Source organism: Struthio camelus, chromosome Z (assembly GCF_040807025.1).
Source record: "Struthio camelus isolate bStrCam1 chromosome Z, bStrCam1.hap1, whole genome shotgun sequence".
NCBI lineage: Eukaryota > Metazoa > Chordata > Aves > Struthioniformes > Struthionidae > Struthio > Struthio camelus.
This window is the reverse complement of record NC_090982.1, coordinates 31,366,353-31,380,379: the sequence shown is the minus strand read 5'-3', so window position 1 is coordinate 31,380,379 and position 14,027 is coordinate 31,366,353.

The following is a 14,027-nucleotide window of genomic DNA, read 5'->3' as shown; positions in this document are numbered from 1 at the left end:
GGAGGGCAGGCTGACTGGCCTCTAGTTCCCTGGCTCCTCCTGCTTCCTTTTTTGGAAGACTACAAGGACAGCTGCTTTCTCCCAGGCCTCAGGCACCTCTTGTCATCGCCAGGAGCTTTCCAGGGTGATTGAGAGCGGCCTTGCAATGACATGCGGCCGCTCCCGCAGCACTCATGGCTGTATGCCAGCAGGGCCCATGGACTTGCGGGTGGCCACTTTGCCAAAGTGATCCCTCACCGCCTCCTGCTCCAGCGAGGCAAAGTCTCCCTCTCTGCAGACTTTCTCACTGCTCTCCAAGGAGAAAGGTGCCTTGGTGACTCCGTGGCCCGAGAACTTGGCTAGAGAAATGGGAGGCCTCAACGTCAGCACTCTCAGCCCTTCCCCTTCCAAAGCCACCAAGCTTGCCTGCCTCCTCAGTGGCCTTCCCTCCTTCTCAGCCCGCTCCGCCTCCTGCGGCCACCAAGGCCAGGCGCACACGGCCAGGCTGCTTGCCACCTGGCCAAGGCCTGCGCGGAGGAGCAAGGAAGGTCTTGGGCAAGGTCTTGCCCAGAGCCGCAGACAACACAGCCCCACTGCTCCCACGCCCGCCAGCAGCCCCCGCAGCAAGGCAAAGCAGGAACAAGGAAGGCAAGGAAGGCAAGGGGCATCAGGCAGGACGGTTGAGAGCAGCTGAGAGTTTTATTCCGGGCGCTGGGTGCTGCTGCCATTGCTTGGGGCTGGCCCACGGCTCGGGCGGCAGAGTCTTCAGGGCCGGCGGTAAGGATTTTGGGAGCGGCGGAAGAGCCTGGAGCGGCTTGGCCTTCGCTCTGGGCCCGTCGGCCGTGTCGGGCTGCGGGTGTCGGGAGGCGCGGGGCTGGAAGATGCCGGCGGTTGTGTCTGGCTGTTTGTGGTGGGGCTGTCCAGCTCTGACTGCGCACTGGAGGCTGTAAGGGGAGGCAGAAGGTCAGCAGCACGGCCCCATGCCCCGCGGCATGGGCCTGGAGAGCCGCGAGCGGCGCCGCCAGCCCTCCCGCGGGCAGAGACGCACGGGCAGCCGTGGCCTGAGCACCCACTGCCAGGCCTTGCCTGGCCCCTGGCCCCTTTGCCTCTTACCGGGGCCCAGGCCGGCACACTCGTCGCATTCCCAGCTTGCGGTGCCGTTTCCCAAGGCCAAGCAGCGCCGATGGGCCCCTCTGGAGGCGCAGGAGGAGCACAGCAGCAGCTCCCAGGGCCTGGCGAAGCAAATGGGTTGTTGGCGGTGGCAGCCCCGGGGCTGGCACTGAGGCCAGCAAGGCAAGCAAGGGGCAAGGGGCCGGAGCAAGGCAGCGGCCAGCACAGCTCTTGTGGCAAGTCCCTGCTCGCAGGGCCCCTGGGCAGACGCCGAGCCCGCGCAGAGCCCCAGCAGCACCCAGCAGTGCTTGCAGGAGCCCGGCCTTGGGGCTGGAGCGGCCCCCTGCCCAAGGGCTCTCCCTTTCCCTCTGCGCCAGCCCCACCAGCGGGTCGGGCCCTCCACCTCCTCGCAGCCCCTGCTGACACCGACACAAAGGCGTCTGCTGCCACCCCGGCAGCTGCACAATCGCCGCTTTGCTGACGTACCCCGTTGGCTCTGCCTGCTCCCTGCCTCGCGGGTAAAGGCACTGGCTGGCATCGCAGCGGCTGTGCCGCTGGTATAAATCGCGGTAGCGCCCGCCTTCCTCCCAGGCTGGTCCTCTGCAGGAGAAGGAAGGGCAAGTCAGGAGCCTCCTCTGCCCGGGCGCCAGGCACATGCAGGACGCGCCTGCTCTCCTGGCCCCCCGTCGCGCTGCAAAGTCCCCGGGGAAGCAGGGCCCAGGCTCGCTGCAGCCCTGCGGGCCACCACTGCCTGGGGAGCCCTTGGCCCGGCACCGTGCTGGCACCCTTCTGCCTGGGGCGCCCGGCACAGGAGCAGCAGGAAACTAACCTGAGGGGGATTGGGATCCCCATTTTAAACATTTCCGGCAGAAATTTTCTTCTGTTTTTACACATCGGGCACCGGAAGCAGGAAAAGCCGGCGTGCACAGCCTGTCCCTGCAGGAGAGGCACACGCAGCGTTAGCGGGGTGCTGTGGCTGGCCCCCCTGGTCTGTGGGCACGGGGTTGGGGAAGGGCCTCCTACCCGGATGCAGCCCCGGTGGAACCAGGCCCCTTTGCACGCCGGGCACACCATGGTGGTGTAGGAGGGGGCGTCGTCCACGGGCTCCAGGCAGATGAGGCACGTTGTTTCTGCCTGGGGCCGTGCCGGCACTGCCTGCTGCGGGCGGTGCTCCCAGCAGAAGGACCTGGGGGGAGCAGGGAAGAGAGGGCCGAGGTCAGGAAGGGCCACGGCCTGCCACGCTGCCGCAGAGGAGGGCCAAGCGGGCACCAAGGAGGCCTCCGCGGCCGGGCTCTGGCAGCTGCCCACAGGCTTCGCTACGGGGCAGGCTGCTCAGCTGCTCGGCCAGCGCTGGCCCGAGGGCGTCGAGGCCGGGAGGCTGCAGCGGCAGGGCCAGCGGCACTTACCGGAAGGGCGCAAAGAACTGCGTGACGCAGCCGTGCTCCGAGGCACAGGGCAGGTGGAAGCAGCGGCTGCAGCCCTTCCCCTGGCAGGCGATGGCGGCCCCGCGCTCGCCGCAAGCAAAGCAGCGCTGCAAAGAGCACAGCAGACCCGTCAGCCCCAGGCAGCGCGCCTGCACGGCCAGCCCCGCACCTCCAGCAAAGGCCCAGGCACCTGGGCCCTGCTGCCTCTCGTCCCGCCCCGCCACCTCACGCACGACGTTGCTGCCTAGGCTGGAGGTGCCGGGGAGCTCCCGGGAGCAGCAGCCTTGCCCAGAACGGCTGGCAAACACCAGCATTTCTCACCGTGCCCCAGGCTAAGCTCCCCGGAGCCTCTCCGTGCACCAGCCTCCCCATCCCTGGCACGTCCTCACCTTCTGCGCTGCACTCCTTATTTTCCATTTGATATCCACGAGCAGGAACCCACAGATTCCTTCCTCTCTGCTCCCGCGCTGGAACAGCCAGCTGGCGAGAAACTGCAAAGCCCCAAAGCGCAGCAGCTCAGGAGGTCGGTGAGGCAGGCAGCGGTTGCTGGGGGAAAGGTGGAGGGAGCCCCAAGGCACACTCACCAGGCAGTTCTCGTGGACGCAGAGCCCTCTTTTCTCATGCTTCGGCCCGCAGATGTCGGCACTGGCATGTGCCCGGCGGCACAGCACGCATGCTGCAGGGGAGAGAGCAAAGGCCACCAGCACTGAGCACCCCGCCAGGGCCTGGGGACACGTCCCTGAGCGACTCCCGCAAGGCCCGGCTCTGTCCCGGGCCGGCGGGGGGCCAGGCAGGGCCGGAGCTGCTGCAGAGGCGCTCTGGGGTTAGCAGGGGATGGGGCTACGGCCCGGAGGGGGTCCCAGCAGGCGCCTGCGCCCAACCTGGGCACCGCTTGCTCAGGGGAGCGCAGGCTCTGCAGCGGGGCACGGGGGCAGCTCCTGCCTGCCCCTGGCGCTGCTCACGGATGGCCGCGACACCACCTGCGCTGGGCCGCGAGCTGCAGGCAGCTGTGGGCATGCACACGGCGCCCTCACCCTGCTCCTGCGAGTCGGGAGCCTTTCGCTTCATGGCGAACCCAGGGGCCAGTCGACGGAGTGCTCCGGAGAGCCCCGGCCACCGCAGCGCCGAGGTTTCTCTTCCACACGCTCCTCTGCTGACCCTGGGGGAGGAGCGGGACCACAGTGAGTTTCCAGCACGGCACCCCAGAGCCCCCAGGCTCCCGGGGCAGCCCCGCGCCGGCCCCTGCCTCCATCCCTGCTCCCTCCCTGCCCTCCCCTCCCCTCGCTCGCCTCACCCGCTTGCTCGGAGGTGCTGCCTCCCAACCTGGCACCTGCCAGAGCCGCCCAGCTCTTTTCAGCCTGCCGCGGGCGGTCGTGTCACAGAGCACCGCTGTGACCCAGGCGCTGCCGCGGGGCAAGCTCGCCGGCCAAACACGGGCAGGAAAGCCGGCAGCTACCTGCTGGCCACTGTGACACGGCCAGCGCCTCACGAGGGCCCGGGCAAAGGGCCGCCGAGGGGCCCGAGCCCTTGGCTCGCCAGGCAAAGCGGCAGGTTGCTCTTGCAGCCTGCGCCGCTAGTGCCCAGGCTGCCGCTTGGCGCTCCCTCCGGGCCGGAGCCAGGCTGCAGAGCAGCACAGAGCGCTGGAGCTCGGACGCCTCCTCTGGAGATCATCTGGTCCAACCCCCCTGCCCCAGCACGCTCCCCCGAGCAGGCTGCCCAGCGCCCTGGCCAGGCGCCTCTGGACCATCTCCAGGCAGGGAGACTCCAGCCCTTCTCGGGGCGAGCTGCTCCAGGGCTCTGTCCCGCCCTCCCTCACAGGGAACAAGATGGTCCTTACGGTCAGGTGCTTCGAGCTTCCTGCGTTTCCGGTTGGGCCCGTTGCCTCTCGGCCTTTCAGGGGCAGCGCTCTGAAGAGCCAGGCCGCGGCCTCCCTTCCGCTGCTTCTGGCCTTTGCTAAGGCGCCCCCGCAGCCTTGTCTTCTGCGGGCTCAAGAGGCCCAGCTCTCTCAGCCTTTCCTCAGGCGAGAGGGGTGCCAGGGCCTTCGTCCTCTTGGGAGCCCTTCGCTGCCCTCCCGCCAGGAGCTCCGGAGCTCGCTTGGACTGGGGAGCGCAGCGCCGGCCACGCGTCTCCAGGGGTGGCCTCAGCAGGGCTGAGGAGAGGGGGGAGGATCACCCCCCCTTGCCCCTGGGGGCGCTGCTCTTGCTCAGGCAGCCCAGGAGCCCAGGGGCCACCTTTGTCCCCAGGGCCCATTGCTGCCTCGTGGCCACCACAACAAGGTGTCCCAGGGCCTGTCCGGGGCCAGGGCCGTTATTCCTGCCCAGGGGCAGGACTCTGCACTCCCCCGCCCGCCCCTTCAGCAGCTTCCTGCCTGCCCAAGTCTCCAGCCTGGCCAGGGCCCTCTGGAGGGCAGCGCAGCCCTCTGGTGCCTCAGCCCCTCCTCCCAGGTTTCGACCAGGAGCAAACTTGCAGAGGCTGCACTGTGTCCCCGCATCCAGGTCCCTGAGGAATGCATTGAACAAGACTGGACCCAGCACCGACCCCAGGGCGCCACCGCTAGCTCCAGGCCTCCCACTACACCTGGCGCCGCTGCTCGCAACCCTCTGAGCTCTGCCATTCAGCCACTTCTCGATCCGCCTCACCGTCTGCTCACCTGGCCCACGCTTCCGGAGCTTGCCTAGGAGGATGTGACGGGAGACCGTGTCAGAAGCCCTGCTGAAGGCAAGGCAGAGCACATCCGCTGCTCTCCCTTCAGCTCGGCAGCCAGGCACTGCAGCCGAGAAGGCTATCATATTGGTCAAGCATGTTTTCCCCTTGGTGTATCCGTGATGACTACTCCTGATCAATTTCTTGTTCCTCATATGCTTAGTGATGACTTCCAGGAGGAGCTGTTCTAACACTTTTCCGGGGATCGAGGTTAGGCTGGCAGGCCTGTAGTTTCTTGGGTCCTCCTTCTTGCCCAATGTTTTATGAGTTCTGCTTTCCATCTTGGCCTTATGTCAGTCTGAATTAATAATACAGCAGCAGTTTACCTCTACTATCAGCGGTATTTTCTTGAAGGTTTTCTTTAAGGATTATCTTTTTTAGATGTATGAATATTTTCTTTCAAGATTTAGTGCAAATTCAGACTGAAAACATTTGATTATGTTCTCTTTCCTGTAGTGTGTTTTTTCCACGTTGTTTGTTGCTGCCTTAACTTTCACTAACTATATTTTTCTCTTAACATTTCATCTAAGAATTACAGAGAAAAGGGGAGAGACAGAAGTAAAGGAATGGTTGTTTTTTAATTCATTTCAGCCAAGGCAAACTGAAGATTTGCTTTCCTTTGCCATAGTTTGTTTTACCACTTTTAAAAAAAAAATCATCCGGATTTGGAATTATTTGTCCACTCTGAATCTCTCCTCGAGTTCATTGGTCTTTGGGTTAGGCTGTAATTTTACATAAGCCAGAGGTGATGGCTACAATCCTCCTCTGCCTGCTGGTGCCACGCAGATTTCTGGGAACATGCCATGAGCCAGCCACACTTACCCTTCCAAGCACTGTTTTCCAATTAGTGACTCACCTTCTCCAGCTCTTTGGCTGGGTCCCTGCATCTTACGATGTTTCCCTCTTACCAAATGTAGCCTGCAGAACTTAGTAACCTTTCTAATTGTGGGAAGTTGTGAAGAAAGTTCAGCACCTTCTATTCAGGGTGCCAATATAAAGTATTTAAAGTTGGTTTTCCTTCACCACCTGCAATTTCATTACTAATGCTACCTGAAGAACATCTTCTTTCTTCAGCTCCTTGAGCTTTTTTTTGTCACTTACATAGGCAACACTCTCGGGAATCTGTTCTTGTCAGAGGTACCTCTCAATGGCTTCTTTCTCCCTGAACCTTTACTATTAGGTATCACACCCCACTCATATGTCTTTAGGCTTTCTCCCATTTGGGTAAAAACCAGTATTTAGGTGAACTTTTGTAGTGACTGCCAATACCAAGGATATAATATCAACAGCTGTCATGTGCCTGCGGGACATACGGCTTTTTATGTCTCCAGCTGTTTCAGGAATTACACTCAGTCGCAACTGATGAATCAGAAAATGAAATAATAGCAGGCAATCTCACCTTGTGACAGGGAAAGGGGAACATCTGCTGCAGATGTGTTGCCTCCTCAGCTCTAAGAGATGAAGTCTGCATTACACATGGCTAGCTTTCTCCTCACAAGTACCACTGGGTGCACCTCTTTGTCTTGCCTCTGTCTCATGAATTCTCTAATTTTGTTAGAAATTTGGTCCTGCACCTAGAAAAGAAGCTGAAAAAAAGCCCAGATGGTTAAAGCCTATTGATATCAAATGGTGTATCTTCTTAGCTGTGCCTTGATTTTGAAGACCTCATCCTTTGAGTCATGATCCTCTGAAGTAAATATGTTTTCCTCAGCAACAGAGGCAGGCTTTAGCAGTGGGATTCATCTAATTACAAGTAGACATCTGCAGAATCACTCTATCTTTCTTTTATGTTTAATAGGGAGAGTTGGGCAGTTGCAGTGCAAGGTACATCTCAGCCGACAGTAGACATCTAAATAGGTTAGATGAATCATGCCTTGAAAGTATCTGTTTCTCTACTGACTGCAAAGGACTTCAGGTGACTCTCTAGGTGTGGAAGTCTATTTTATCTATTCTAGATACACACATGTAAGTTGCTGCTCGTTCTGAAGGGTTTCCTGCCTCTGAATGCTCCACTGATGAAATCTCTGCTGATTTTCCTGTAAATGTTTAGAAGTTATGAGCACTACAGACAATGCTACCTTGACTTCTTGATCATTCCGTCCAGGGAAGGAGCTTTTCTTTATTACAAGCCGTGGCTGTGTTTTATTTCTCTCAATGAAGTATAAAAAGGCTTGGAAGAGCACTCCCCGGAAATGCAGTGGAAAAAATTTCCGTGAGTTTCAAGTGCATCATACTCCAATACAGTTAGTGTGCCTAAAAGGTTAAATTCATTGGCCAGTAGATTTAGATTCATTATTATTCAGGCAGAAGATTGTCTCTTAAGCATGTCTACGTATAATGAAACTGGTTGCCAGCTACATAACTATTCAGCAACAGTAGGTGTCCTTGTTTCCCTAGATCCCCCATTGAATTAAGTCCAGGTTTTACCTTTTGATATCTCATGTTTGGAGCTCTGATGCTTTTGAAGTAATTATTGAACTTTTCCCAGTGAACCCCAGCTGCTCAAACTCTTCACCCTTTCCTGATCCAGGTCTGAAGATACAACATATCTTCAAGAAGCAAAGCTAATTCTGAAATCCATGTCCACCATCTAGCCCTGAAGCTCATGTCTTTGTAGTCCACAATGCCCTTGTTTGACTTGTTTGCCCAACACAGTGATTCTTTCCTGCCCCCTCATTGCCACTATTCAAAACTTACGCATTCTTGTAGTGCAGCATTTTCTTATAGCACCTTTCGTCCTCAGAACAAGGTCCTTCTAGGGTAACATTCTTCCTGGCACAGGACTGTGCCTCCTCAGACTTCTGTGCACCCACACCAGACAGGAATTGCCCAGATATTTTATATTTGAGAATAACTTTCTGTTGTCCTGGTTCACACATGACCGAACCCAACTTATGCACTGGTTTTGCCCTTTAACATAGGTATGGTTACTTGCAGTAGGATGTACCGTCTCTTTGACTTTTGGCATCTACGTTGCTGAGCCTGTCTAGATCCTGGACCAGTGTCCCTGCGCTTGCTGCTGTTGTTCCAGTGACAAGGCTAGGAGGACAGAGTGCTTATGGTCAAAACCATCAGTGATTTTTCCACCTATACATTAAGGAAGAGAGTCTCAGATGCTACATATAGCCATATTATCTCTGCTGTGTAGGTTTAAAAGAAGTTACTGACAGTCAGTTTATAGTTTTCTGTCCCATCACTGTTTGTCAGCTTGTATCTTGGATGCATCTTTCCTTTTTTTAGGACAGCCCTTGCATGGTATTCTTGAGGGGGGATCAGGAGGGACAGTAGAAGAGATTCCCAGGGCCTCCCACTACCGCTGATTCAAGCCAAAAGTGCTTGTGTAATGTAGAAAATCCTTTGCTTTGGTGTTTGAACCAAGAGCAATATTTCTTGAAAGTCAGATGGCCTGATGGTTAAAAGGTTAAAAGCTTTGTTAAACATGTATGTGTGTTGCCATTGATTGTGGATTTGATGGTATTTAAGTGTACTTTGAAAGGAAACCACTGATGTAGGGTCGTCTCCTTGTCATCTTTACTCAATTCCAATGTGAAACAGCTTAACGGGTTGTCAATTTATTAATTGACCACAGAGTGGAGGTCAAAGGGCTGATGTATAGGGGTGATAATTACTGCAGTTTGATAAATCTGGGCACCGAAAAGTTCACTGCAGCTTCAGTGCAACCTTTTTGTATGGTGAGAAGACTGACACAAATCAGGGGCTAGGTCTGGAGGACACATTCAGTATAGGTAAATGCCAGAAGATCTTTTCAGATCATTGTCTGAAGAGCTCTTATCTGGAAATGGCCATATTCAGGAGCTCAGTTGTCTGGAAGGTCAGCATAGACTCAGTTACATTTGGAAAGGAGTGTTGCCATTCTTAAAAAAAGGAAAGAAAATACTAAGAATACAATTATTATGGTGATATGTTTAACAGAAGAAGGAGAGCTCTTTTTACTGCATAACTCTTGTAGTACTTGCTGTTGTTCTTCTTTTGATTTGACATTAAAATAAATTGTTGATCTTCCTCAGTTGTACCTGGATTTTCAAAATTTGTAGTAAGTTTTAAAGGCAAGATTCATGAGGAATAAAAGTAAGCGGTACTGCTCTACAGTACACGTCATATATAAACGATGGCAGATCAAAATGAGTTTGTGATTCAATTATTAAAAATTGTTATGATAAATACATCTGTAAAACACATTTGCTTACAATAAGATACACCTGTTAGATTTTTCTTCCTAAGCATGTAAATCTTTATAGTCTAAGCCTAGACTATAGATAATATACTTGTGGCACTGAAATAATTAGTATGAGAACAATATCTGAAAAGACACTGGTCCAGCTAGTATTTTGTAAAAATTACCTAAGATCAACATGCTAACACTAGCATGTTATTTCTGGTGGCCTAGAAATGCTGACCACAAGCACAAGAATGCAAGCACTTCAGAGCTGACAAAACAAAAATCATACGCTTTTGCAAGCAGAGCAGCATCCATGAAAATGTGTTTTGACTGTTCTTGGTTTTGAATTAACTTCCTGTTCTTGAATATCTGGGATGATCCTGAGAATTCACAGAGGTACACAAAGACATTTGTTAAAAACTTCTACAACAGTGCAAAAAGCAGCTTATGCCTTATTAGATGCAGATGGGGTTTCTTTCACCTCCTAAGATACAATGTTTTTGTGGAATCACCCCATGCATTTACACAGTCAAATGCACATCCTCAGATGCTCAATCAAATGTGAGCACTATCCACACTGGAAACTGATCAGGCTGTTTGACTGCCACTCAGGAGGACATGGAAAATTGTGGCCAGAACATATGCTGAGAAAATGCCTCCTACTTGAGGCTAAGCAGAAGGAGACTTCATAAAATGAAGAGGATCTTCAAGGACCTGTAGGAGACTTCATAAAATGAAGAGCATCTTCAAGGACCTATAAAGAGACCTGAACACAGAGCTCACTCAAGTGCACTACTAGAGAGGCACTCAGTTGGCAAGGACAGGGAAGAGTAAAGATGGAGACCATTTCCCTCAGAGTTAAAATTATCAGACTGTGGAAGAGTCTCCCAGGAGAAAAATGCTGGAAACACCAATACTTGGCACGTCTAAAACAACCTTAAATAAAGCACTCGAAAATCTACTCGAAAATCTGTAGGCAATAAAGTTGCACTGGCATGACAATGTCCTGATCTTCTATCCTACTGATGCCCAAAATCATAATATCCAATGTCTTAATTCCCAAATGTGTGTCCTAACAGTTCCTTTTCAAGTCATTTCTATGATTAGATCCTGCTTGAGCAGGGAGGTTGGACCGGATGATCCCAGAGGTCCCTTCCAACCTCAACCTTTCTGTGATTCTGTGATTATGTAAATACAGGCTTCGTTAAATGAGGCAAATATCAGAACTTTTCCTGCAATTAAAAATTTACTTTCTTCCTGGAGCAAGGAGAAAATCAAGGAACAATTCATATCTTCCTAAAGTCCACTCCTTTTTCTGTGCCATTTCTTGGGTGCCTATCCTTAGAGAAGACAGCTTCTTACCTGACAGAGCATCCCTTAGCCTTGTACTTGCATAGCGTACATTGACTCTGCTGGATTTCAGAAACTGTGAAAGTGGATGTATCTGTCTGGAAAATTGCACAATGATCTGTTGAAGGCACATAACTGACCATTTGACCTTTAGGCTGAATCTCAATACAAGGAGGCTGGATTCTTCTGAGGTTTTGTATGCTTTTTGACTGCAGAGTGTGAAACACATTGAGAAATGAAAAGTAATAAGGAAATACAGGGGCAGTTTGACCTCTGCTTAAAGGAAAACAAAGAGAATAATAAGAGTAGTATGCCAGCTGTAAACTAAAGAACAGCCCTGGAATGTTCTAATAGAGGCCTGAGGCACTGGAATAAGTAAGGCTAGGCTGAGCCTTCAAAACTATTTTTATAACAGTGTCAGTACCTCTTTGTCTGGCAATAATGGTGCTAAAAACTCTTCTCATCACAGAAGATGCAGTAAGACAAAAGACCTGACTCAGCAATGAACTATCCTACTTTCATGTTGGGGTAGGTCCTCTGAAAACAAACAGATGCAATAGCATGCAACTGATGAAACAGAGGTGTGAATCTACCTAATCTCAAGGTAAAGATGTTCACTTACTGCTTACAATTAATAAAAACAGCTTATTTTACTGAAATAGAATACCAGACACCTAATACATAGTATATTTTCTAAACTGCACTATATTATAAACAGTTTAACAAACTACAAGGATGGTATCCTATATGTCTTAATTATGTTTTTAAGGCAGTTGTCATCAGGGAGTACCAATCAATACACACGGTCTTCAGAAAGTATTTTTCTTAGCATACAAGCAAAAGAAGATACCCTGCAGTCTGAGGGAGATTCTGTATGAAGGCAGTGATCTTGGCAGAAGACTTTTGTCTTCACTTGTGTCTCCAAATAGAGACAATTTCTGAAGAAAAGCTGCATCTGGAAGTGGGAACAGTATTGCTGCAGGATTTCTGAAAGAAGAGGTTGGCTATATGCCATTCAAAGACCCGTAGGCAAGGATGAGGGGGAATACAAAAGGTATCCCTTGGAATAAACCTAGATTTTGTACATCATTCATTTCATCACCGGACCCTGAGTACATGTTACCTCATACCAGAAGGGAATTTGGGGATTATAACAAGACATAGGTATTGGAAAAATATGCAGAAGTGTTAGTCACTCGATTGCATTTTCTGCAAGTTTGAGGGAATACTATAGACATTGTCCCCTATACTGCAAGGCAATTACTTAAAGCACTGAGTTCTAGGCACTCCTGAGAGTTCATCTGTGTAAGCTCTAGTCATGATGCTGGACACTGGTTGACAAGAGCGAAACCCGTTGAGCCCATGGTACGGCTCCTGTCAGAAAGGAGTGCCCAAGATAGTAAGCATTCCCAGCTGAACCTAGAGACTCAGAGGTCCCGATTCCCGTACTCAGAGAGCTCATCAGCATAGCAAAATGCAGTGCCAGGTCAGGTCCCAAAAAACTATAGCAAAGTTCAGAGCCAGCTAACAAACGCAGAACCAGCTGGCCTGCTCCGCCCAGATGCCTGAGCTAGTTTGTTTATTTGTTTCTTTTATGCTTTTTGCAAATAAATATATTTCCTAAGAGCAATATTTCACCCCATGAATAAAGGCTATATCTCTGTAGAAACATGTGATAAAGTCATCTACAACTCCTCCCAGTAGACTAAAGAGTGGTGAGGCTTGCAGTGTATGAAACCACAGAATCAACATGCCTGATTGCATTTTATCAAGGAAATTCTGACTTCTTTGAAACCTATAAGAAAACTTTCACTGACTTTTGCAGGGTCAGAACTTAATTTTACTCACACAGAACTAGATAAAAAGTTTTAGTGAAGCCAGTGGGATTCTCATACAAATTTCAGGGAGACTTGATGGACTCTATTTCTAAATATTTTTAAATATTTTTTTACAGAATGCGTCTAAACTCTGAAAAATGAACACCATCTCCAAATACTCTGTTAAATATTTTCTTTCCCCCTATACTCCATTCCTCTTCAATACTTAGGAATCATTTGGGACAATTTTATTCTAATTCAGTAGAACTGGTTTTCTAATGACATACTCATATGCTTTGTGTACACAGCATTCCTATCGTCTTGTGGAGACTAGACCTCGTAACAGTAAGAAATAAAAGTTCCCAAAAGTGCTGATCAGGTTTCTATCTTGAGAGAATAAAGTCATGGAAATTTTTATAATTATACCAAATACTGCTGCTCTGTGCATGGCGTGATTCTCTTTCCTGGATCAGAAACCCAAAAGTTCAGCTCACCAGCTTGGAGCTGGCCTCCTCCACAAAGCTGACATCATAATTAATTAAAGGAAGTCACTGTAGTACTGGTATTCTTTGGACGAGGCATTAGTGCAGTACATTCTGGACAGCATTCACTCTTACAAATGATATCACAAATTGCTTGGCACAGATACAAGTTCTCATCATGAAAGGAAAGTGCAGGAGAGCTATTTGGATTCCTGGCGTAGAGTAAAAAAACAAAGAACAAGAAAAAAAAAAGCAATTATTCAGTCTTTAGGGGTGATAGGGATGAGAAGCACTGAGACCATGCTAGTGGGTCCCTAGTAGCAAGAAGTAAACTACATTAGATTACACCAGATTATGCTAAGAGGTAGTAGCTGCTTCTGATCCCTCCCTAGAAATAGGAGAGCTTTCTGTGTACCCTCTAAAGTCCTAGTGCTCCTCTCGCATCACCACTCTTCTGTAACATGTTACGTTCATTCATTTCCCAGGATGAAGCTGAGCACAGCTGCCACATGCCTATTGATTTCACTCTTCTGTATTTCTAGGCATGTTGTTCAATTTTGACAACAAATGGGTGAATTATAGTTACCTTCTCTTCTCAGATAAGTATTCATAGCTCAGACTACTGTTACTTCCGTAGCTCTTGCCATTGCTGTTGGTTGATCATCTCCAATCTCTGTCATTTCTTCTCTTTGAGTAGGGCTTCCCGGTAGGGCTAGTGTCTATGATAAGCCTTTCTGACTGTGATTCCCAGAAGATGCAGAGAGTGGACACCCAAGTGACTATGACTCACTCTTGGAAGCTGCTGCAGGTCCCAGCTTCAGAAGCTTTTCTCCTCTTTTGGCTTGATTTATGAGCCGTGTAAAATGATCTGTGATTTTTGAACACTGCTCTTTGCAGCCAAACTACAAAAAGAGGGGGAGGGTGAAGAAAAAGAAAAAGAAGAAGAAGAAGAAGAAGAGGAGGAGGAGGAGGAGGAGGAAAA